The sequence below is a fragment of the Coregonus clupeaformis genome, unplaced genomic scaffold (assembly GCF_020615455.1).
Source record: "Coregonus clupeaformis isolate EN_2021a unplaced genomic scaffold, ASM2061545v1 scaf0059, whole genome shotgun sequence".
NCBI lineage: Eukaryota > Metazoa > Chordata > Actinopteri > Salmoniformes > Salmonidae > Coregonus > Coregonus clupeaformis.
This window is the reverse complement of record NW_025533514.1, coordinates 347,501-371,186: the sequence shown is the minus strand read 5'-3', so window position 1 is coordinate 371,186 and position 23,686 is coordinate 347,501. Positions and strand designations below refer to the sequence as shown.

Genomic DNA, 23,686 nt, shown 5'->3' with positions numbered 1-23,686 from the left:
ATAGAATCTACCCTGTAAAGACCTTTATTGTACACAGATTCCAAATAGCTCTTGATAACAAATGTGTATTTTGTGGTTGTGACCCAGAGACTCTTGACCATTTCTTTTGGGACTGTTCTTAAGTCAGAAGATTTGAGTGAGTTAGAAGATTTTATTTTAAAAGAAACCACTATTAATGTTAAAGACTGATATTATGTTTGTTTTGATCCAACTAATATGGGACCCTGATTTAACTTTCATTGTTAATTTTTTCATGGAAGATTCTTTATTTTACTAGACACTCTTATTCAGAGCGACTTACAGTTAGTGAGTGCATACATTTTTCATACTGGCCCCCCGTGGGAATCGAACCCACAACCCTGGCGTTGCAAGCACCATGCTCTACCAACTGAGCTACAGGAGACCTTTATCCATAACATGAAGAGGGCGGAGAACAAATCCCTCTTCACATTGTTTGAGATAGAATTGAAATATTATTTCGAAATTATCAGTAAGTGTAAAAACAAAAAAGCAATAGGTACGAAAAAACGTTTTGACAAATTGAAAATGTATCCCGATATGAAATACCCGTCTGTTAGGTTTATGTACTCTTGTTTGTATATCTCTGTTTTTGTATTTGTTTTGTTCATAATAATACAAAATAATAATAATAATAATAAACAAAAATCATAACACTGCTACTTCCTGTGTGGTCATCAACATGCGACGAAACTGGGAGAGGGTTGTTACTAGTTAACCCACCCACAAAGTCAAAATTGTGTATCATAAAGTTTCGTTAAAAAGATTGCTCCTTGGTCTTCATTTAAGGTTAGGCATAAGGTTAGTAGTGTGGTTAAGGTTAGGTTTAAAATCAGATTTTAAGAAGAGAAACTGTAGAAATACCCGGGGGTTAGCCATAATCATGACTTTGTGGCTGTGGTAACTAGTGACGACCCCGGGTGAGAAGTGGGAGATTCAAAGGAGCAAAAGAAGCAGTAATTTTATATTTCATTAAACAATGCCATCTACGACCAGTTAAAACGACAAGGAAGACCAAGACATCGGTGTAAGGTAATATCATTTACTGTGTATTAGCAAGTCCATGTTTCTTGTTTATGGCACAAATGGTTTTGCATGACTGTTAACATAGCTAACGTTAGCTAGCTAACTAACTAGACAAGAGATGCGAAAAGGAAAATAAAATAAGTAGCAAAAATGAGTGATAGTTCACAAAAGTGGTACTGTAAATGTTCATGTTACAGAATGACCTCGGAACGATACACAGTGTTTTGAGCACACTCACTGATCACTCCCCTTGGTCCCAGATCGGTTTGTCCTGTTGGCTGCCATTGGCAAGGTGGCAACTCCTACTGTCATCGGATACTGCTGTTGGCATATGACTACTAGTGCACGTCACCATGAATGAAAAGCCCCTTCTCTCCTGCCGCACTCACAAGCCCTGGTAGCTCGCCGTGATCGTATAGTGGTTAGTACTCTGCGTTGTGGCCGCAGCAACCCCGGTTCGAATCCGGGTCACGGCATTGCGGTACACAATGTCACGGCATAAGGGCAGTTTTGAATGAATAGAGTAGCTAATGATATTTTCAGAAATAATTGTAAATGTCACATCTGGTTGGGCATGACAATAGTAGTTGGCAAGGCAGCAACAACTAACAGATCTGGAACCAGGACCCCACAATCATCTCAAAATAGTGTGGCACATTAGCTACATTTAGGGACCTCAGCTGTAGCTACATGACTGAGACCAAATGTGAATGTGATCAAAGCCTACAACCACATATGACCAATCTGTGTGGCATCCTGTGTTGAGCAGCGTGGTACATTCCATTTATGCACCTCTGCTGTACGTGACCTGAGTCAGTGTTGAGATCAGTGACTAGCTACAGCACTACGGTCTCTGTTGTGTTGGTCTAGCGTGGCTAGTGGAGACGCCCAGTAAGATGGCACCATCGTAGACATAGAGCTTCTAGAAGGGGGAAAGGCCATCAGACCACACTAATGTTCCCGAGTGGAGCAGAGAAGAGCAGTCTCAGTTGAATGACCAGTCTTGAAACCTGACTGGTTTGGATCAAGAAGGTCATTCTGAGAGAGATAGCAGGAGAGTTGGCTAGAGACGGCACGCTCAAGAGTTTTGGAGAGAAAAGAAAGAAGGGATACTGGTCTGTAGTTTTTGACATCGGAGGGATCGAGTGTAGGTTTTTTAAGGAGGGGCGCAACTCTCGCTCTCTTGAAGACGGAAGGGACATGGCCAGCGGTCAAGGATGAGTTGATGAGCGAGGTGAGGTAAGGGAGAAGGTCTCCGGAAATCATCTGGAGAAGAGAGGAGGGGGTTAGGGTCAAGCGGGCAGGTTGTTGGGCAGCCGGCCGTCACAAGTCGCAAGATTTCATCTGGAGAGAGAGGGGAGAAAGAAGTCAAAGCATAGGGTAGGGCAGTGTGAGCAGGACCAGCTGTGTCATTTGACTTAATAAATGAGGATCGGATGTCGTCAACCTTCTTTTCAAAATGGTTGACCAAGTCATCCACAGAGAGGGAGGAGGGACGGGGAGGAGGAGGATTCAGCAGGGAGGAGAAGGTGGTAAAGAGCTTCCCTAGGGTTAGAGGCAGAGGCTTGACATTTAGAGTGGTAGAAAGTGGCTTTAGCAGCAGAAACAGAGGACGTTGTTAGAGCTGGCCCTAAAGGTGATATTCTTCTTTTAGGAGAATATAACAGTACTCCAAGTGCAACTGTTGAGGAGTTTGTAGCCTCAATGACATTGTAAACTATAAATGTAATAACATGTATATAATACAACTATGTCAAGATGTTACTATTCCCTCTGCTAGAATAGACTGGAATGCAGCCCTAGGACAAGAGAACTGGAACAAAGTCTTGTTGTTGTCTGGCAAATATTGTATATCTAATAAGGTGAAAGAAGTATCCTACAAACTCATTCATAGAATCTACCCTGTAAAGACCTTTATTGTACACAGATTCCAAATAGCTCTTGATAACAAATGTGTATTTTGTGGTTGTGACCCAGAGACTCTTGACCATTTCTTTTGGGACTGTTCTTATATCAGAAGATTTGAGTGAGTTAGAAGATTTTATTTTAAAAGAAACCACTATTAATGTTTAAGACTGATATTATGTTTTATTTTGATCCAAATGATACGGACCCTGATTTAACTTTCATTGTTAATTTTTCATGGAAGATTCTTTATTTTACTAGACACTCTCATCCAGAGCGACTTACAGTTAGTGAGTGCATACATTTTTCATACTGGCCCCCCGTGGGAATCGAACCCACAACCCTGGCGTTGCAAGCACCATGCTCTACCAACTGAGCTACTGGATACCTTTATCCATAACATGAAGAGGGCGGAGAACAAATCCCTCTTCACATTGTTTGAGATAGAATTGAAATATTATTTCGAAATTATCAGTAAGTGTAAAAACAAAAAAGCAATAGGTACGAAAAAACGTTTTGACAAATTGAAAATGTATCCCGATATGAAATACCCGTCTGTTAGGTTTATGTACTCTTGTTTGTATATCTCTGTTTTTGTATTTGTTTTGTTCATAATAATACAAAATAATAATAATAATAATAAACAAAAATCATAACACTGCTACTTCCTGTGTGGTCATCAACATGCGACGAAACTGGGAGAGGGTTGTTACTAGTTAACCCACCCACAAAGTCAAAATTGTGTATCATAAAGTTTCGTTAAAAAGATTGCTCCTTGGTCTTCATTTAAGGTTAGGCATAAGGTTAGTAGTGTGGTTAAGGTTAGGTTTAAAATCAGATTTTAAGAAGAGAAACTGTAGAAATACCCGGGGGTTAGCCATAATCATGACTTTGTGGCTGTGGTAACTAGTGACGACCCCGGGTGAGAAGTGGGAGATTCAAAGGAGCAAAAGAAGCAGTAATTTTATATTTCATTAAACAATGCCATCTACGACCAGTTAAAACGACAAGGAAGACCAAGACATCGGTGTAAGGTAATATCATTTACTGTGTATTAGCAAGTCCATGTTTCTTGTTTATGGCACAAATGGTTTTGCATGACTGTTAACATAGCTAACGTTAGCTAGCTAACTAACTAGACAAGAGATGCGAAAAGGAAAATAAAATAAGTAGCAAAAATGAGTGATAGTTCACAAAAGTGGTACTGTAAATGTTCATGTTACAGAATGACCTCGGAACGATACACAGTGTTTTGAGCACACTCACTGATCACTCCCTTGGTCCCAGATCGGTTTGTCCTGTTGGCTGCCATTGGCAAGGTGGCAACTCCTACTGTCATCGGATACTGCTGTTGGCATATGACTACTAGTGCACGTCACCATGAATGAAAAGCCCCTTCTCTCCTGCCGCACTCACAAGCCCTGGTAGCTCGCCGTGATCGTATAGTGGTTAGTACTCTGCGTTGTGGCCGCAGCAACCCCGGTTCGAATCCGGGTCACGGCATTGCGGTACACAATGTCACGGCATAAGGGCTGTTTTGAATGAATAGAGTAGCTAATGATATTTTCAGAAATAATTGTAAATGTCACATCTGGTTGGGCATGACAATAGTAGTTGGCAAGGCAGCAACAACTAACAGATCTGGAACCAGGACCCCACAATCATCTCAAAATAGTGTGGCACATTAGCTACATTTAGGGACCTCAGCTGTAGCTACATGACTGAGACCAAATGTGAATGTGATCAAAGCCTACAACCACATATGACCAATCTGTGTGGCATCCTGTGTTGAGCAGCGTGGTACATTCCATTTATGCACCTCTGCTGTACGTGACCTGAGTCAGTGTTGAGATCAGTGACTAGCTACAGCACTACGGTCTCTGTTGTGTTGGTCTAGCGTGGCTAGTGGAGACGCCCAGTAAGATGGCACCATCGTAGACATAGAGCTTCTAGAAGGGGGAAAGGCCATCAGACCACACTAATGTTCCCGAGTGGAGCAGAGAAGAGCAGTCTCAGTTGAATGACCAGTCTTGAAACCTGACTGGTTTGGATCAAGAAGGTCATTCTGAGAGAGATAGCAGGAGAGTTGGCTAGAGACGGCACGCTCAAGAGTTTTGGAGAGAAAAGAAAGAAGGGATACTGGTCTGTAGTTTTTGACATCGGAGGGATCGAGTGTAGGTTTTTTAAGGAGGGGCGCAACTCTCGCTCTCTTGAAGACGGAAGGGACATGGCCAGCGGTCAAGGATGAGTTGATGAGCGAGGTGAGGTAAGGGAGAAGGTCTCCGGAAATCATCTGGAGAAGAGAGGAGGGGTTAGGGTCAAGCGGGCAGGTTGTTGGGCAGCCGGCCGTCACAAGTCGCAAGATTTCATCTGGAGAGAGAGGGGAGAAAGAAGTCAAAGCATAGGGTAGGGCAGTGTGAGCAGGACCAGCTGTGTCATTTGACTTAATAAATGAGGATCGGATGTCGTCAACCTTCTTTTCAAAATGGTTGACCAAGTCATCCACAGAGAGGGAGGAGGGACGGGGAGGAGGAGGATTCAGCAGGGAGGAGAAGGTGGTAAAGAGCTTCCTAGGGTTAGAGGCAGAGGCTTGACATTTAGAGTGGTAGAAAGTGGCTTTAGCAGCAGAAACAGAGGACGTTGTTAGAGCTGGCCCTAAAGGTGATATTCTTCTTTTAGGAGAATATAACAGTACTCCAAGTGCAACTGTTGAGGAGTTTGTAGCCTCAATGACATTGTAAACTATAAATGTAATAACATGTATATAATACAACTATGTCAAGATGTTACTATTCCCTCTGCTAGAATAGACTGGAATGCAGCCCTAGGACAAGAGAACTGGAACAAAGTCTTGTTGTTGTCTGGCAAATATTGTATATCTAATAAGGTGAAAGAAGTATCCTACAAACTCATTCATAGAATCTACCCTGTAAAGACCTTTATTGTACACAGATTCCAAATAGCTCTTGATAACAAATGTGTATTTTGTGGTTGTGACCCAGAGACTCTTGACCATTTCTTTTGGGACTGTTCTTATGTAAGAAGATTTGAGTGAGTTAGAAGATTTTATTTTAAAAGAAACCACTATTAATGTTAAAGACTGATATTATGTTTGTTTTGATCCAACTAATATGGGACCCTGATTTAACTTTCATTGTTAATTTTTCATGGAAGATTCTTTATTTTACTAGACACTCTTATTCAGAGCGACTTACAGTTAGTGAGTGCATACATTTTTCATACTGGCCCCCCGTGGGAATCGAACCCACAACCCTGGCGTTGCAAGCGCCATGCTCTACCAACTGAGCTACCTTTATCCATAACATGAAGAGGGCGGAGAACAAATCCCTCTTCACATTGTTTGAGATAGAATTGAAATATTATTTCGAAATTATCAGTAAGTGTAAAAACAAAAAAGCAATAGGTACGAAAAAACGTTTTGACAAATTGAAAATGTATCCCGATATGAAATACCCGTCTGTTAGGTTTATGTACTCTTGTTTGTATATCTCTGTTTTTGTATTTGTTTTGTTCATAATAATACAAAATAATAATAATAATAATAAACAAAAATCATAACACTGCTACTTCCTGTGTGGTCATCAACATGCGACGAAACTGGGAGAGGGTTGTTACTAGTTAACCCACCCACAAAGTCAAAATTGTGTATCATAAAGTTTCGTTAAAAGATTGCTCCTTGGTCTTCATTTAAGGTTAGGCATAAGGTTAGTAGTGTGGTTAAGGTTAGGTTTAAAATCAGATTTTAAGAAGAGAAACTGTAGAAATACCCGGGGGTTAGCCATAATCATGACTTTGTGGCTGTGGTAACTAGTGACGACCCCGGGTGAGAAGTGGGAGATTCAAAGGAGCAAAAGAAGCAGTAATTTTATATTTCATTAAACAATGCCATCTACGACCAGTTAAAACGACAAGGAAGACCAAGACATCGGTGTAAGGTAATATCATTTACTGTGTATTAGCAAGTCCATGTTTCTTGTTTATGGCACAAATGGTTTTGCATGACTGTTAACATAGCTAACGTTAGCTAGCTAACTAACTAGACAAGAGATGCGAAAAGGAAAATAAAATAAGTAGCAAAAATGAGTGATAGTTCACAAAAGTGGTACTGTAAATGTTCATGTTACAGAATGACCTCGGAACGATACACAGTGTTTTGAGCACACTCACTGATCACTCCCTTGGTCCCAGATCGGTTTGTCCTGTTGGCTGCCATTGGCAAGGTGGCAACTCCTACTGTCATCGGATACTGCTGTTGGCATATGACTACTAGTGCACGTCACCATGAATGAAAAGCCCCTTCTCTCCTGCCGCACTCACAAGCCCTGGTAGCTCGCCGTGATCGTATAGTGGTTAGTACTCTGCGTTGTGGCCGCAGCAACCCCGGTTCGAATCCGGGTCACGGCATTGCGGTACACAATGTCACGGCATAAGGGCTGTTTTGAATGAATAGAGTAGCTAATGATATTTTCAGAAATAATTGTAAATGTCACATCTGGTTGGGCATGACAATAGTAGTTGGCAAGGCAGCAACAACTAACAGATCTGGAACCAGGACCCCACAATCATCTCAAAATAGTGTGGCACATTAGCTACATTTAGGGACCTCAGCTGTAGCTACATGACTGAGACCAAATGTGAATGTGATCAAAGCCTACAACCACATATGACCAATCTGTGTGGCATCCTGTGTTGAGCAGCGTGGTACATTCCATTTATGCACCTCTGCTGTACGTGACCTGAGTCAGTGTTGAGATCAGTGACTAGCTACAGCACTACGGTCTCTGTTGTGTTGGTCTAGCGTGGCTAGTGGAGACGCCCAGTAAGATGGCACCATCGTAGACATAGAGCTTCTAGAAGGGGGAAAGGCCATCAGACCACACTAATGTTCCCGAGTGGAGCAGCGGTCTAAGGCACTGCATCTCAGTGCTTGAGGCGTCGCTACAGACCCCCTGGTTCGATTCCAGGCTGTATCACAACCGGCTGTGATTGGGAGTCCCATAGGGCGGCGCACAATTGGCCCAGGTTTGGCCGGTGTAGTCCATCATTGTAAATAAGAATTTGTTCTTAACTGACTTTCCTGGTTAAATAAAGGATAAATAATGTAATTAATGAAATGTTCTATGGGTATGCTCCTTCCTGTGTAGCATGGCGACCCCCAGTATGACCCCCACCCCGGGTGCTGACCCTAAGCAGCTGGAGAGAACAGGGACGGTCCGGGAGATCGGCACTCAGGCCGTGTGGTCTCTGTCCTCCTGTAAACCAGGTGAGGGGTGTTGGGTCCTATTCATATTAAAATGTTGAGCAAAGGCAATGAAAACAAGAGTTTGTTATTGGACAATTTCAGGACAGTCCCTCCCAGTTTCAGTCAGTTTTCCTCCGTTTGGGGCCTAATGAACACAACCCAGGTGTTGTCTTTGTTCTGCTGAATGGTGGACTTTACAGTGACTGACTGACCCTTCTCTCTCTCTCTCTCTCTCTCTCTCTCTCTCTCTCTCTCTCTCTCTCTCTCTCTCTCTCTCTCTCTCTCTCTCTCTCTCTCTCTCTCTCTCTCTCTCTCTCTCTCTCTCTCTCTCTCGCTCCCTCTGTCTCTGTCTCTCTCTCTGTCTCTCTCTGTCTCTCTCTCTCTCTCTCTCTCTCTCTCTCTCTCGCTCTCTCTCTCTCTCTCTCTCTCGCTCCCTCTGTCTCTGTCTCTCTCTCTGTCTCTCTCTGTCTCTCTCTATCTCTCTCTCTCTCTCCTCTATCTCTCTCTCTCTCTCTCTCTCTCTCTCTCTCTCTCTCTCTCTCTCTCTCTCTCTCTCTCTCTCTCTCTCTCTCTCTCTCTCTCTCTCCGCTCCCTCTGTCTCTGTCTCTCTCTCTGTCTCTCTCTGTCTCTCTCTCTCTCTCTCTCTCTCTCTCTCTCTCTCTCTCTCTCTCTCTCTCTCTCTCTCTCTCTCAATTCAATTCAATTTAATTCAATTCAATTTAAGGTCTTTATTGGCATGGGAAACGTGTGTTAACATTGTCAAAGCAAGTGAAGTAGATAATAAACAAAAATGAAATAAACAATAAATATTAACAGTAAACATTACACTCAGAAGTTCCAAAAGAATAAAGACATTTCAATTGTCATATTATGTCTATATACAGTGTTGTAACAATGTGCAAATAGTTAAAGTACAAAAGGGAAAATAAATAAACATAAAAATGGGTTGTATTTACAATGGTGTTTGTTCTTCACTGGTTGCCCTTTTCTTGTGGCAACAGGTCACAAGCTGGAGTTCCCTTCCCCCAGACTGGGACACAGTCAGCCTGCCGGCCAAGGTAGGAACCTGGGGGTTAGAGAGAAAGGTGTGTGTGTGTAGATGGTATAACATTAGACAGTACACTGCACCACCTAGCGTAGTGGAATACAGATACATTCAGCCCTTTATCACATCATCACATCTACCTTCCATTTATCTTAGTTGAAAATTACTGAAATACTTAAGACTGTCACATGACCTCTTTCCTAGATGCTGATTGGTCAGATGCTGCAAGTGAACGTGGATATACTGCAGAGGAGGTCCTCTCACACCCCTGGGTTACACACACACACACACACACACACACACACACACACACACACACACACACACACACACACACAACCCTGCAACATCCTCTATCCTAATCTGAATAAAAATGTGTGTGTGTGTGTGTGTGTGTGTGTGTGTGTGTGTGTGTGTGTGTTCTGCAGGGCGAGGCGAACCAAGAGAACAGCAATGTGAACACAGAGACATCATCGTCAGCTACAGTGACCCCTGACCTTCCAGTGACCCCTACAACCCAGGCAGCGACCTTTGACACTATGACCCCGGGAGCACAGAGTAGCCCCGCCCCGCCCAACACAACAAATACCAACACTAAACCTGTTACCTCTCCACTCTGCTGAGGACACATCCCATTTCAGACCCTAGGTTCTTCCACTACCTAGCTGAGGAGATGGGTGCGTCTTAAATGGACCCCTAGACCCTACACCCTATGTACTTGGACGTGGAGACCGAGGGGTCAGGCCCATAGGGGGCACAGATTTGTCCTGTTTTTTTATATATATATATATATCCAGTACCAGTCAAAAGTTTGGACATTCAAGGGTTTTTCTTTATTTTTACTATTTTCTACATTGTAGAATAATAGTGAAGACATCAAAACTATGAAATAACACGTATGGAATCATGTAGTAACCAAAAAAGTGTTAAACAAATCAAAATATATGTTATATTTGAGATTCTTCAAAGTAGCCACCCTTTGCCTTCATGACAGCTTTGCACACTCTTGGCATTCTCTCAACCAGCTTCACCTGGAATGCTTTTCCAACAGTCTTGAAGGAGTTCCCACATATGCTGAGCACTTGTTGTCTGCTTTTCCTTAACTTTGCGGTCCGACTCAATCCAAACCATCTCAATTGGGTTTTGATGTCTTCACTATTATTCTACAATGTAGAAAATAGTAAAAAATAAATGTGTGTATATAGTACTAGTCAAAAGTTTGGACATACCTACTCATTCAAGGGTTTTTCTTAATGTTTACTATTTTCTACATTGTAGAATAATAAAACATAAACATAAAATACTACTAAAGGATAATAAGAATAATAAGAAGGAGAGTAGATAAACAAACAATAGTACATATTAGTTAGTTAGTTTTAGCCCTGATAGGTTCCTAATCTCCCATCCTCATAACTAGACACCTAGCAGTTTTATGAAGTTAGTTTTAGCCCTGATAGGTTCCTAATCTCCCATCCTCATAACTAGACACCTAGCAGTTTTATGAAGTTAGTTTTAGCCCTGATAGGTTCCTAATCTCCCAACCGCATAACTAGACACCAAGAAGCCATTTCAGGCATCAATCAAGTTGTAGTAGCTAGCTTGTCTAACTATCTCAGCTGGTATGTCTGCTGGCAAGGTTGGTAGACTTTAGAAAAACAAGAAATAACTAAATGTACTGAATACCACTCACATTCCTTTCAATCTTTTACACATATTTTAGCAGAGATGCAGAGAAGCAAATTTATTTTATTTTCAAAAAGACCCACCAGTCAGGAGGCTGGATACAGACAGCTCAAGAGAATTAGATATGCAGAAAAATAGACATACATTTCTGATTTTCTCGACGTGAGAGACTGATCAACAACTACAGGAAGCATTTGGTTGGAGTCATTGCAATTAAAGGTGGCAAAACCAGTTATTGAGTGTAAGGGGGCAATTACTTTTTCACACGGGGGCATTGGGTGTTGCATAACTGTTTATGAAAATGAAATAAGTATAATTGTTGTTATTTGTTCATTCAGGTTCCCTTTATCTAATATTAGGTTTTTGTTGAAGATCTAATAACATTCAGTATCAAAAATATGCAAAAGCAGAGAAAATCAGAAAGGAGGCAAATACTTTTTCACAGCACTGTATTTATTTATTTTTTACATAGAATTTCAGCATAATGATTATGGCTCTAGATTGCAAATGAAGGCAGTTTCAGGTAAAAAAAAAAAAAAAAAAGTCTCCAATTTATTGTGGCAAAGGTGGCACGAAATAATAAAAGGTCTGACTAAACGGAGATGCTTGGGAAAAATACAACGGGGGACCAGAGTGTTTGTGTCTCAGGTGAAGAGGGTGGATCTGATCTCCATCACCAAGGACTTGACATAGATTAACTAGATTAATCAAATCTCACATTGTTGTCAATTCCTGCTCAATCTTGCATGCTTTCTCAATCAGCTGTAACTGTATGTGCACCCGTAAATCGGGTCCTTTCTTGAGTTGGGCTCTGGGATGTAACAACCGTTGAGCATCTGATTTTATGGTTGATTGTGGGGGAGGGGGGTTGAGTGTGTTGGAGTATGTGCGTGTGTGTTTGTCCCGCATCTGTTGTGGGGGGATGTTGGGGGAGTATGGGATGGGCCGCGATAATTGTTTGCTAGGATAATAATTGCTTGTCAATAAATTAAATGTAATACAATGGCAATCCGGGTTATATGTTAAAATCCTACGGATGAACTGCCGGCATTATTACGCAAATTCATTGATAATGATGAAAATAGGATATGCATTATTTTTAAAAATAGTTATATATATATATATATATATATATATATATAGAGAGAGAGAGAGAGAGAGAGAGAGAGGTGACAGCATTGGAAATGCTTTTGGCGGTTAATCTGCTTCTGTTTTGTGGGTGGCACTGTGTCCTGTTTTCGATGGATGGGTCCTGGTCTCTCGGGGCCTTAGGGATCCGGAGGGACGTGGGTGGGATGCTGATCACTGGGATGACGGCCCAATTTGGGATGGGGAGGGGTTTTAGCGGGGGAATTAGTGGAGAACAATTGAAGGGTTACTCAGTAGCAATGCAAATATCACGGTACAGCTATATGGACACTCAATCATTACAGTATTTTTTATTGGTAAATTTACAAACATATATAATGATAAATAGACTTGAAACTTGTATCTCATTATGGTGTATGGTGAAATAAGTATAGCCAGTTATAATTGTAATGGCTTAGCTGATAATAACAAAAGAAGAACAATATTTACATGGCTCAAAGAGAAGGAATATAATATCTATTGTTTACAGGAAACTCATTCAACAATTCTAGATGAAGTTGCGTGGAAAAAGGAATGGGGGCGAAATATACTTCTCCCATGGGCAAAGAAACTCAAAAGGGGTGATGATATTAATTAATAGTAATTTCGATCCGAATGTGCAAATTGTCCAAATAGATACGCAAGGTAGATGGATTATTTTAAATATGTTATTGGACCATAAACAGATATGGCTCATTAACCTTTACGGACCAAATAATGATGATCCACACTTCTTTGACAATATATATAATAAATTATCAACCCTGCAAGCAATTCAAGACTCTATTATTATGGTGGGAGATTATAATACTGTGTTAAATAGCTCAATGGACCGTAAAGGAAATCACACCACAAACAATCACCCACATGCTCTTAAGGAAATTGTGAATGTCATGGATACATTAGAACTAGTAGATATATGGAGGCTTAAATATACTGATCTAGTGAGATATACATGGCGGAGACTCAATCAAGCTAGTCGTCTTAACTTCTTTCTTATCTCATTCTCGTTGACACCAAAAGTTTAAAAAGTGTTGACAGGGGACAGAATGCGGTCGGACCATCATATAATTGGCATATACATTACTCTTACTGAATTTCCACGTGGGCGAGGATATTGGAAATTTAATCAAAGCCTATTGGATAATAATTTATTTTTAATTAGGACAGAGGAATTTATAACTGACTTTTTCCGACATAACATAGGTACAGCAAATCCCCTTATTGTATGGGACACTTTTAAATGTGCCTTTAGAGGCTATGCAATTCAGTACTCATCTCGAAAACAAAAGCAATTTAGGTCAAAAGAGTTTATCCTAACAAAGGAAATAGAAAGTCTAACAGAACAGATAGATGGCAATAAAAACTGTAACATAGAGGCTCAGAATAAATTAGAGGAAAAACAAAAAGAAATGGAGAAACTTATTCAAGAAAGATCAAGTGTAATATATTATAAAAATAAAGCAAACTGGATGGAATATGGGGAAAAATGCACCAAATGATTTGTTTATCTTCAACATAGGAATGCTACCAAAAATAATTTAATGAAACTGGTTACAATTGACGGAGTCACCCATGATTCACCAAATTATATTTTGAAGGAGGAAACAAAGTACTTTAAGCATATGTTTTCTTTTCAGTCGCCTCCATCTCCTCTAACTGAAGCTAATTGTAGAGATTTTTTTTCTATTGATAATGTAAAATTAACAGCCACACAGAAAGACTCATGTGAAGGTGAAATTACAGAGGAGGAACTTCTGGATGCAATTAAAGACTTTAAGTCCGGGAAAACTCCAGGGTTGGATGGCATACCAGTCGAGGTATACCAAACCTTTTTTGATATACTAAGAGGACCGTTATTAGCATGTTTTAACCACTCCTATGTAAATGGTAGATTATCTGACACTCAAGAAGGTCTGATCTCATTATTACTGAAACAGGATACAAGTGGAAAATATAAAGATCCAGTCCATTAAAAAAATTGGAGGCCCCTTACACTTCAGTGTTGTGATGCAAAAATTATAGCAACATTTATAGCGCATAGAATTAAAAAGGTATTGTCGGATATTATTCATTCTAATCAGACAGGTTTTTTACATGGAAGATACATTGGAGATAATATAAGGCAAGTATTGGAAACAATAGAACACTATGGAAAATATGGGAAACCAGGCCTGCTATTCATAGCAGACTTCGAAAAGGCATTTGATAAAGTACGACTGGGGTTTATATATGAATGCCTGGAGCATTTCAATTTTGGAGAATCTCTTATAAAATGGGTCAAAATCATGTATAGTAACCCTAGGTGTAAAATAGTAAATAATCGCTATTTCTCAGAAAGTTTTAAACTGTCAAGAGGAGTGAAACAAGGTTGTCCACTATCGGCATATCTATTTATTGTGGCCATCGAGATGTTAGCTATTAAAATCAGATCCAACAATAATATCAAGGAATTAGAAATCCAGGGCTTAAAAACAAAGGTGTCATTGTACGCTGATGATTCATGTTTTATTTTAAATCCACAACTAGAATTCCTCCACAGCCTCATAGAGGATCTAGATACATTTTCTAACCTCTGGATTACAACCAAATTATGACAAATGTACTATATTACGTATTGGATCACTAAAAAATAAAAATGTTACATTACCATGTAGTTTACCAATAAAATGGTCTGATGGTGATGTGGATATACTCGGAATACATATCCCAAAGGAAATAAATGATCTCACTTCAATACATTTTTATAGAAAGTTGTCACGTTCGTTTAATGACGGGTCAGACCAAGGCGCAGCGTGACATGCGTACATGTTTATTAACTTATAAACACAACGACAAAACAACAACCGAAACGAAACGTGAAGTCCAAGGTAGAACACACAACATACCTTACACGGAACAAGATCCCACAACTCAAGTGCCAATAGGCTGCCTAAGTATTGTCCCCAATCAGAGACAACGAGCGACAGCTGCCTCTGATTGGGAACCACACCGGCCAACATAGAACTATACATACTAGAATGACAACCATAGAATATACACAACACAGAATATACACACCCTGACTCAACATATACGAGTCCCCTGAGTCAGGGCGTGACAAAAGTTAGCAAAAATAGATAAGATCTTGCTACCATGGAAAGGTAAATACCTGTCAATTTGTGGAAAAATCACCATGATTAACTATTTAGTATTATCCCACTTTACCTATTTGCTTATGGTCTTGCCTACGCCTAGCGAACAGTTTTTAAAATTATATGCGAAAAAAATATTCAATTTTATTTGGAACGGCAAGCCAGACAAAATTAAACGGGCCTATTTATATAATGAATATGAATTCGGAGGACAGAAATTATTCAATATTAAAGCATTATACCTATCACTAAAAGCTTCAGTCATACAAAAGTTATACTTAAATCCGAACTGGTTCTCAAGCAAATTAGTAAGAATGTCTCACCCAATGTTCAAGAATGGCCCTTTTCCCTTTATTCAGATTACAACCTCTCATTTTCAGTTATTTGAAAAGGAAATCATCTCCCAAATATCACTATTTCTAAAACAAGTCATAGAAAGTTGGTTGCAATTTCAATTTAATCCTCCAGAAACGACAGAACAAATAATGCAACAAATATTGTGGTTAAATTCAAATATACTAATTGACAAAAAACCTTTATTTTTTGACAAAATGTTTAAAAAAGGTATAATCTTCGTAAATGATATCATCGGCAGGACTGGTGGAGTTATGTCGCACATGCAGCTAACAAAAACATATGGAAATGTCTGCTCTACCCAAAATTACAACCAAATAATTGCAGCCTTACCGCAAAAATGGAAGAGGAAAGTGGAAGGGGGAGAAAACTTGTCTGTCGGCCTTGCATTAAATAACATAATTGGTTAAAGAATATTATGATAAATAAAAAAGTATATCAGTTTCATTTAAGGACCAAAGGATTGACAGCCGTCCCATATAGATTGCAAAATAGTTGGGAAGAGATTTTTGACGTACCGATCCCATGGCATAGTGTTTATGAACTGATACGCAAAACGACACCGGATTCAAAACTTTGAATCTTTCAATTTAAATTATTATATAAAATTATTGGTACCAATAGAATGTTATTTATATGAGGGATACAATCTTCCCAGCTCTGCAGATTTTGTTGCGAAGAGACAGAATCATTAGATCATTTGTTTTGGTTCTGTCCATTTGTAGCTTGTTTTTGGACACAGGTCCAGGAATGGCTGAAGGATTGCAATATTTACCTGGAGCTAACCTTGCAGATAGCAGGTCTTTCCATCATTGTATGATTTTTGGATTTGTTATCCCTTTCATGCCCTGCCTCCAGTCTACTTACCGATATCTGAACAAGAGAGCCTCATCGAAATTGCAACAAACGATTCTGTGAAAATTTAATTTAATCAGAAGCCACTGCCAGATTTCTGGATAGGGCTGCGCTCAGAGTATCCTGCCTTGGCAAATCGCGCTGTTAAGACACTGATGCCCTTTGCAACCACGTACCTACAGTGAGGGAAAAAAGTATTTGATCCCCTGCTGATTTTGTACGTTTGCCTACTGACAAAGACATGATCAGTCTATAATTTTAATGGTATGTTTATTTGAACAGTGAGAGACAGAATAACAACAACAAAATCCAGAAAAACGCATGTCAAAAATGTTATAAATTGATTTGCATTTTAATGAGGGAAATAAGTATTTGACCCCTCCGCAAAACATGACTTAGTACTTGGTGGCAAAACCCTTGTTGGCAATCACAGAGGTCAGACGTTTCTTGTGGTCCTCTGTAGCTCAACTGGTAGAGCACGCTTGTAACGCCAAGGTAGTGGGTTCGATCCCCGGGACCACCCATACACAAAAATGTATGCACGCATGACTGTAAGTCGCTTTGGATAAAAGCGTCTGCTAAATGGCATATTATATTATTATTGTAGTTGGCCACCAGGTTTGCACACATCTCAGGAGGGATTTTGTCCCACTCCTCTTTGCAGATCTTCTCCAAGTCATTAAGGTTTCGAGCCTGACGTTTGGCAAATCGAACCTTCAGCTCCCTCCACAGATTTTCTATGGGATTAAGGTCTGGAGACTGGCTAGGCCACTCCAGGACCTTAATGTGCTTCTTCTTGAGCCACTCCTTTGTTGCCTTGGCCGTGTGTTTTGGGTAATTGTCATGCTGGAATACCCATCCACAACCCATTTTCAATGCCCTGGCTGAGGGAAGGAGGTTCTCACCCAAGATTTGACGGTACATGGCCCCGTCCATCGTCCCTTTGATGCGGTGATGTTGTCCTGTCCCCTTAGCAGAAAACACCCCCAAAGCATAATGTTTCCACCTCCATGTTTGACGGTGGGGATGGTGTTCTTGGGGTCATAGGCAGCATTCCTCCTCCTCCAAACACGGCGAGTTGAGTTGATGCCAAAGAGCTCGATTTTGGTCTCATCTGACCACAACACTTTCACCCAGTTCTCCTCTGAATCATTCAGATGTTCATTGGCAAACTTCAGATGGACCTGTATATGTGCTTTCTTGAGCAGGGGGACCTTGCGGGCGCTGCAGGATTTCAGTCCTTTACGGCGTAGTGTGTTACCAATTGTTTTCTTGGTGACTATGGTCCCAGCTGCCTTGAGATCATTGACAAGATCCTCCTGTGTAGTTCTGGGCTGATTCCTCACCGTTCTCATGATCATTGCAACTCCACGAGGTGAGATCTTGCATGGAGCCCGAGGCCGAGGAAGATTGACAGTTATTTTGTGTTTCTTCCATTTGCGAATAATCACACCAACTTTTGTCACCTTCTCACCAAGCTGCTTGGCGATGGTCTTGTAGCCCATTCCAGCCTTGTGTAGGTCTACAATCTTGTCCCTGACATCCTTGGAGAGCTCTTTGGTCTTGGCCATGGTGGAGAGTTTGGAATCTGATTGATTGATTGCTTCTGTGGACAGGTGTCTTTTATACAGGTAACAAACTGAGATTAGGAGCACTCCCTTTAAGAGTGTGCTCCTAATCTCAGCTCGTTACCTGTATAAAAGACACCTGGGAGCCAGAAATCTTTCTGATTGAGAGGGGGTCAAATACTTATTTCCCCCATTAAAATGCAAATCAATTTATAACATTTTTGACATGCGTTTTTCTCGATTTTTTTGTTGTTATTTTGTCTCTCACTGTTCAAATAAACCTACCATTAAAATTATAGACTGATAATTTATTTGTCAGTGGGCAAACGTACAAAATCAGCAGGGGATCAAATACTTTTTTCCCTCACTGTATGTGAGAGTGGATTCTCGGCCCTCAATAGCATGAAAACTAAATACAGGCACAGACTGTGTGTGGGAAATGATTCTCCAATACAACCCAACATTGCAGAGTTATGTGCATTCTTTCAAGCACACCCTTCTCATTAACCTGTGGTGGGTTATTCACCATTTTTGATGAACAAATAAAGGTTTTATATGTAAAAATGGCTAAATAAAGAGCAAAATTATTGATTATTATTATATTATTATTTGTGCCCTGGTCCTGTAAGAGCTCTATGTCACTTCCCACGAGCCGGGTTGGGACAAAAACTCATTATTCTGTTTAATAAATGTATTGTATAGTGTGTGTGTGTGGCAGGCTTACAATGATGGCAAAAAAACAACATTTGAGAGTTCGCTGCCCCTGGTGCTAGAGGGGGTACGCAGCTGGAGGCTGAATGTTTGAAGGGGTACGGGACTATAAAACGTTTAGGAACCGCTGCTGTGGAGAATGGAGTACACTATGGAGAATGGAGTACACTATAGAGAATGGAGTACACTATGGATAATGGAGTACACTATGGAGAATGGAGTACACTATGGATAATGGAGTACACTATGGAGAATGGAGTACACTATGGATAATGGAGTACACTATGGAGAATGGAGTACACTATGGATAATGGAGTACACTATGGAGAATGGAGTACACTATGGAGAATGGAGTACACTATGGATAATGGAGTACACTATGGAGAATGGAGTACACTATGGATAATGGAGTACACTATGGATAATGGAGTACACTATGGAGAATGGAGTACACTATGGAGAATGGAGTACACTATGGATAATGGATTATACTATGGAGAATGGAGTACACTATGGATAATGGCATCTCTCATCTGACTACAAGAAAAACAATGACGTGAAACCAGTTACATTATTGAAACCAGTTTATTACAACATTTAATCATGATTTTATTGGGATTAAAAGGCCTGTATGGAATGTCCAGTTATACAGTAATATGACACATATCAGTTAAACACAACTTCACTTCCATTTATTAATCAACATTTCACTTATAGTCATGCACTGATAGTCAATGTTAACATTTGGCTTAAGAAGAAGTTAGAATTCTCCCCAAAGAACTTAGAGTGACCATTAGATTACATTATGACCAGTTAGATAGCACAGGTAGCTAGGTACCAGGTTAAAAAGCACTTCTCTGATAAGTAAGGCTGGCTGGTGATCATTGGCTTAATTCCTTGCTGGTGATATTCCGATAGTGGAGTCATATAGATTCAACAGGATTGGGTAAACTACGTTTGAGATTTTGAACTTCAGTTCTGCGATGTTGGATAGTTTGCTCTATCTATTAACTCCTTATCATACTCAGATGTAAACAGACAGCTTCGCTTCTCAAGGTAACCACGTCCTCTCTCTCTCTCTCTCTCACACACACACACACACACACTCACACACACACACACACACACACACACAGTGAACATCCATAGTCCTATTTGTAGGTGAGAGGCAGAAGTGTCTGGTAGTTTTTGGGGACCAGGCCTCGCCTCCCTCCTGCATCCCCCAGATACTCCTCCTCTACTGCCTCCACCCCTGTTACTACATCCACCGCCTGGGAGAGGGAGAGGGGGAGAGAAATAGGAGGAAAGAGGGGAGAGAGAGGGGGAAAGAGAGGGAAAGAGAGGGGAAAAGAGAGAGAGAGAGTTTATTTTCCCTTTTGTACTTTAACTATTTGCACATCATTACAACACTGTACAGTGGGGGAAAAAAGTATTTAGTCAGCCACCAATTGTGCAAGTTCTCCTACTTAAAAAGATGAGAGAGGCCTGTAATTTTCATCATAGGTACACGTCAACTATGACAGACAAAATGAGAAAAGAAATCCAGAAAATCACATTGTAGGATTTTTAATGAATTTATTTGCAAATTATGGTGGAAAATAAGTATTTGGTCAATAACAAAAGTTTCTCAATACTTTGTTATATACCCTTTGTTGGCAATGACACAGGTCAAACGTTTTCTGTAAGTCTTCACAAGGTTTTCACACACTGTTGCTGGTATTTTGGCCCATTCCTCCATGCAGATCTCCTCTAGAGCAGTGATGTTTTGGGGCTGTCGCTGGGCAAAACAGACTTTCAACTCCCTCCAAAGATTTTCTATGGGGTTGAGATCTGGAGACTGGCTAGGCCACTCCAGGACCTTGAAATGCTTCTTACGAAGCCACTCCTTCGTTGCCCGGGGCGGTGTGTTTGGGATCATTGTCATGCTGAAAGACCCAGCCACGTTTCATCTTCAATGCCCTTGCTGATGGAAGGAGGTTTTCACTCAAAATCTCACGATACATGGCCCCATTCATTCTTTCCTTTACACGGATCAGTCGTCCTGGTCCCTTTGCAGAAAAACAGCCCCAAAGCATGATGTTTCCACCCCCATGCTTCACAGTAGGTATGGTGTTCTTTGGATGCAACTCAGCATTCTTTGTCCTCCAAACACGACGAGTTGAGTTTTTACCAAAAAGTTCTATTTTGGTTTCATCTGACCATATGACATTCTCCAAATCCTCTTCTGGATCATCCAAATGCACTCTAGCAAACTCCAGACGGGCCTGGACATGTACTGGCTTAAGCAGGGGGACACGTCTGGCACTGCAGGATTTGAGTCCCTGGCGGCGTAGTGTGTTACTGATGGTAGGCTTTGTTACTTTGGTCCCAGCTCTCTGCAGGTCATTCACTAGGTCCCCCTGTGTGGTTCTGGGATTTTTGCTCACCGTTCTTGTGATCATTTTGACCCCACGGGGTGAGATCTTGCGTGGAGCCCCAGATCGAGGGAGATTATCAGTGGTCTTGTATGTCTTCCATTTCCTTATAATTGCTCCCACAGTTGGATTTCTTCAAACCAAGCTGCTTACCTATTGCAGATTCAGTCTTCCCAGCCTGGTGCAGGTCTACAATTTTGTTTCTGGTGTTCTTTGACAGCTCTTTGGTCTTGGCCATAGTGGAGTTTGGAGTGTGACTGTTTGAGGTTGTGGACAGGTGTCTTTTATACTGATAACAAGTTCAAACAGGTGCCATTAATACAGGTAACGAGTGGAGGACAGAGGAGCCTCTTAAAGAAGAAGTTACAGGTCTGTGAGAGCCAGAAATCTTGCTTGTTTGTAGGTGACCAAATACTTATTTTCCACCATAATTTGCAAATAAATTCATTAAAAATCCTACAATGTGATTTTCTGGATTTTTCTTCCTCATTTTGTCTGTCATAGTTGACGTGTACCTATGATGAAAATTACAGGCCTCTCTCATCTTTTTAAGTGGGAGAACTTGCACAATTGGTGGCTGACTAAATACTTTTTTTCCCCACTGTATATTCGTTGTGTATCTTATTTATTATTTATTACACGCTACAGCATACAGATACAGAGCCTTTGAGCGGAAAATTCTAGTTTAATCTTTTGTCACATGAAACTGCTCACGTGCGGTGCGCTTTTGACAACTGTGTTTTTCCGCTAATTGCTTTAATTAAAATGATCATGGTTTAACACAGTCCAAAACGTGCTATGCTGCTCCACACAGCAGTGTTCTAGAATATTGGACCGTTGGCTTTCATACTTTTTGAATTCTCAGCGCAGCGCAATCGATTTCTCCAACTGTCAAACGAATAGAGGGCGCGTACCGGGAATTGGTTGGGAATTGTGGGGAGGTTCAGGCTGTGGTGGTCTCCGAGCCGCTTTACACTTTATGGAATGAACATTCGGGCGTAGCCTATAATGTGAAGAAGCTCAACGTTCTGATCTGGTGCATCACTCATTGCTTTTTAACATGTATTTTTATGGAGCCAAGGCCTACTGGTTGTATGAATTTGGGATCCATCGTCCCACAACTGTCCCAGAGTCTGATTGGAATAAGCTATTTCTTTCTTGAGAAGCTGACCAATAGAATAGGTACACTTTTCTACTATGGGGGATAGTAGATTGACATAGGCTGGTGACTTTGCTGTTCGTTACTCGTCTTGTTGGCTGAGGAAAAGTAAAATGTGGACTGTTACGCTAACATGTTCAAAGTGCATATCGGAATTCGGTAAGAACATCGTTGCATCCTCGACTTGCATGTTCTGTTAATATGAATTACCATAATCTAAATGTGATTTGTGTCATTCTGAGCACCGTGGGGTGGACGCCCTAATCAGGTTACACACCCAACGCATATGAGTCCCAGACCCTAACGGAAACCCAATGGATATGAGTCCCAGACCCTAACGGAAACCCAATGGATATGGGTCCCAGACCCTAACGGAAACCCAATGGATATGGGTCCCAGACCCTAACGGAAACCCAATGGATATGGGGTCCAGACCCTAACGGAAACCCAATGGATATGGGGTCCAGACCCTAACGGAAACCCAATGGATATGGGGTCCAGACCCTAACGGAAACCCAATGGATATGGGGTCCCAGACCCTAACGGAAACCCAATGGATATGGGGTCCAGACCCTAACGGAAACCCAATGGATATGGGTCCCAGACCCTAACGGAAACCCAATGGATATGGGGTCCAGACCCTAACGGAAACCCAATGGATATGGGGTCCAGACCCTAACGGAAACCCAATGGATATGGGGTCCAGACCCTAACGGAAACCCAACGCATATGGGGTCCAGACCCTAACGGAAACCCAATGGATATGGGTCCAGACCCTAACGGAAACCCAATGGATATGGGGTCCAGACCCTAACGGAAACCCAATGGATATGGGGTCCAGACCCTAACGGAAACCCAATGGATATGAGTCCCAGACCCTAACGGAAACCCAATGGATATGAGTCCCAGACCCTAACGGAAACCCAACGCATATGGGGTCCAGACCCTAACGGAAACCCAATGGATATGGGGTCCAGACCCTAACGGAAACCCAATGGATATGGGGTCCAGACCCTAACGGAAACCCAATGGATATGGGGTCCAGACCCTAACGGAAACCCAATGGATATGGGGTCCAGACCCTAACGGAAACCCAATGGATATGGGGTCCAGACCCTAACGGAAACCCAACGCATATGGGGTCCAGACCCTAACGGAAACCCAATGGATATGGGGTCCAGACCCTAACGGAAACCCAATGGATATGGGGTCCAGACCCTAACGGAAACCCAACGCATATGGGGTCCAGACCCTAACGGAAACCCAACGGATATGGGTCCCAGACCCTAACGGAAACCCAATGGATATGGGTCCAGACCCTAACGGAAACCCAATGGATATGGGTCCCAGACCCTAACGGAAACCCAATGGATATGGGTCCCAGACCCTAACGGAAACCCAATGCATATGAGTCCCAGACCCT

General features: G+C 41.3%; 1 protein-coding gene and 3 non-coding genes across 6 annotated transcripts in view; 3 read left to right on the top strand and 1 right to left on the bottom strand.

The window, feature by feature from the left end:
- The first annotated feature begins 1,448 nt into the window (after nucleotides 1–1,448).
- Nucleotides 1,449–1,520, top strand: trnah-gug. The gene has a single exon. It is a non-coding gene; the product is annotated as a tRNA-His (tRNA).
- A 2,860-nt stretch (nucleotides 1,521–4,380) lies between these two features.
- On the top strand, nucleotides 4,381–4,452 carry trnah-gug. The gene has a single exon. It is a non-coding gene; the product is annotated as a tRNA-His (tRNA).
- A 2,850-nt stretch (nucleotides 4,453–7,302) lies between these two features.
- trnah-gug lies at nucleotides 7,303–7,374 on the top strand. Its single transcript has one exon. It is a non-coding gene; the product is annotated as a tRNA-His (tRNA).
- Nucleotides 7,375–19,256: 11,882 nt separating this feature from the next.
- The window catches only part of LOC121571062 (SH3 domain-containing protein 19-like), a 54,232-nt gene continuing 49,802 nt past the window's right edge, over nucleotides 19,257–23,686 (bottom strand). For all 3 annotated transcript variants that reach the window (XM_041882303.2, XM_041882306.2, XM_041882305.2), the window contains one exon: nucleotides 19,257–19,961. The gene's annotated coding sequence lies outside the window, so the exon portion shown is untranslated. The remainder of the gene's footprint in view (nucleotides 19,962–23,686) is intronic.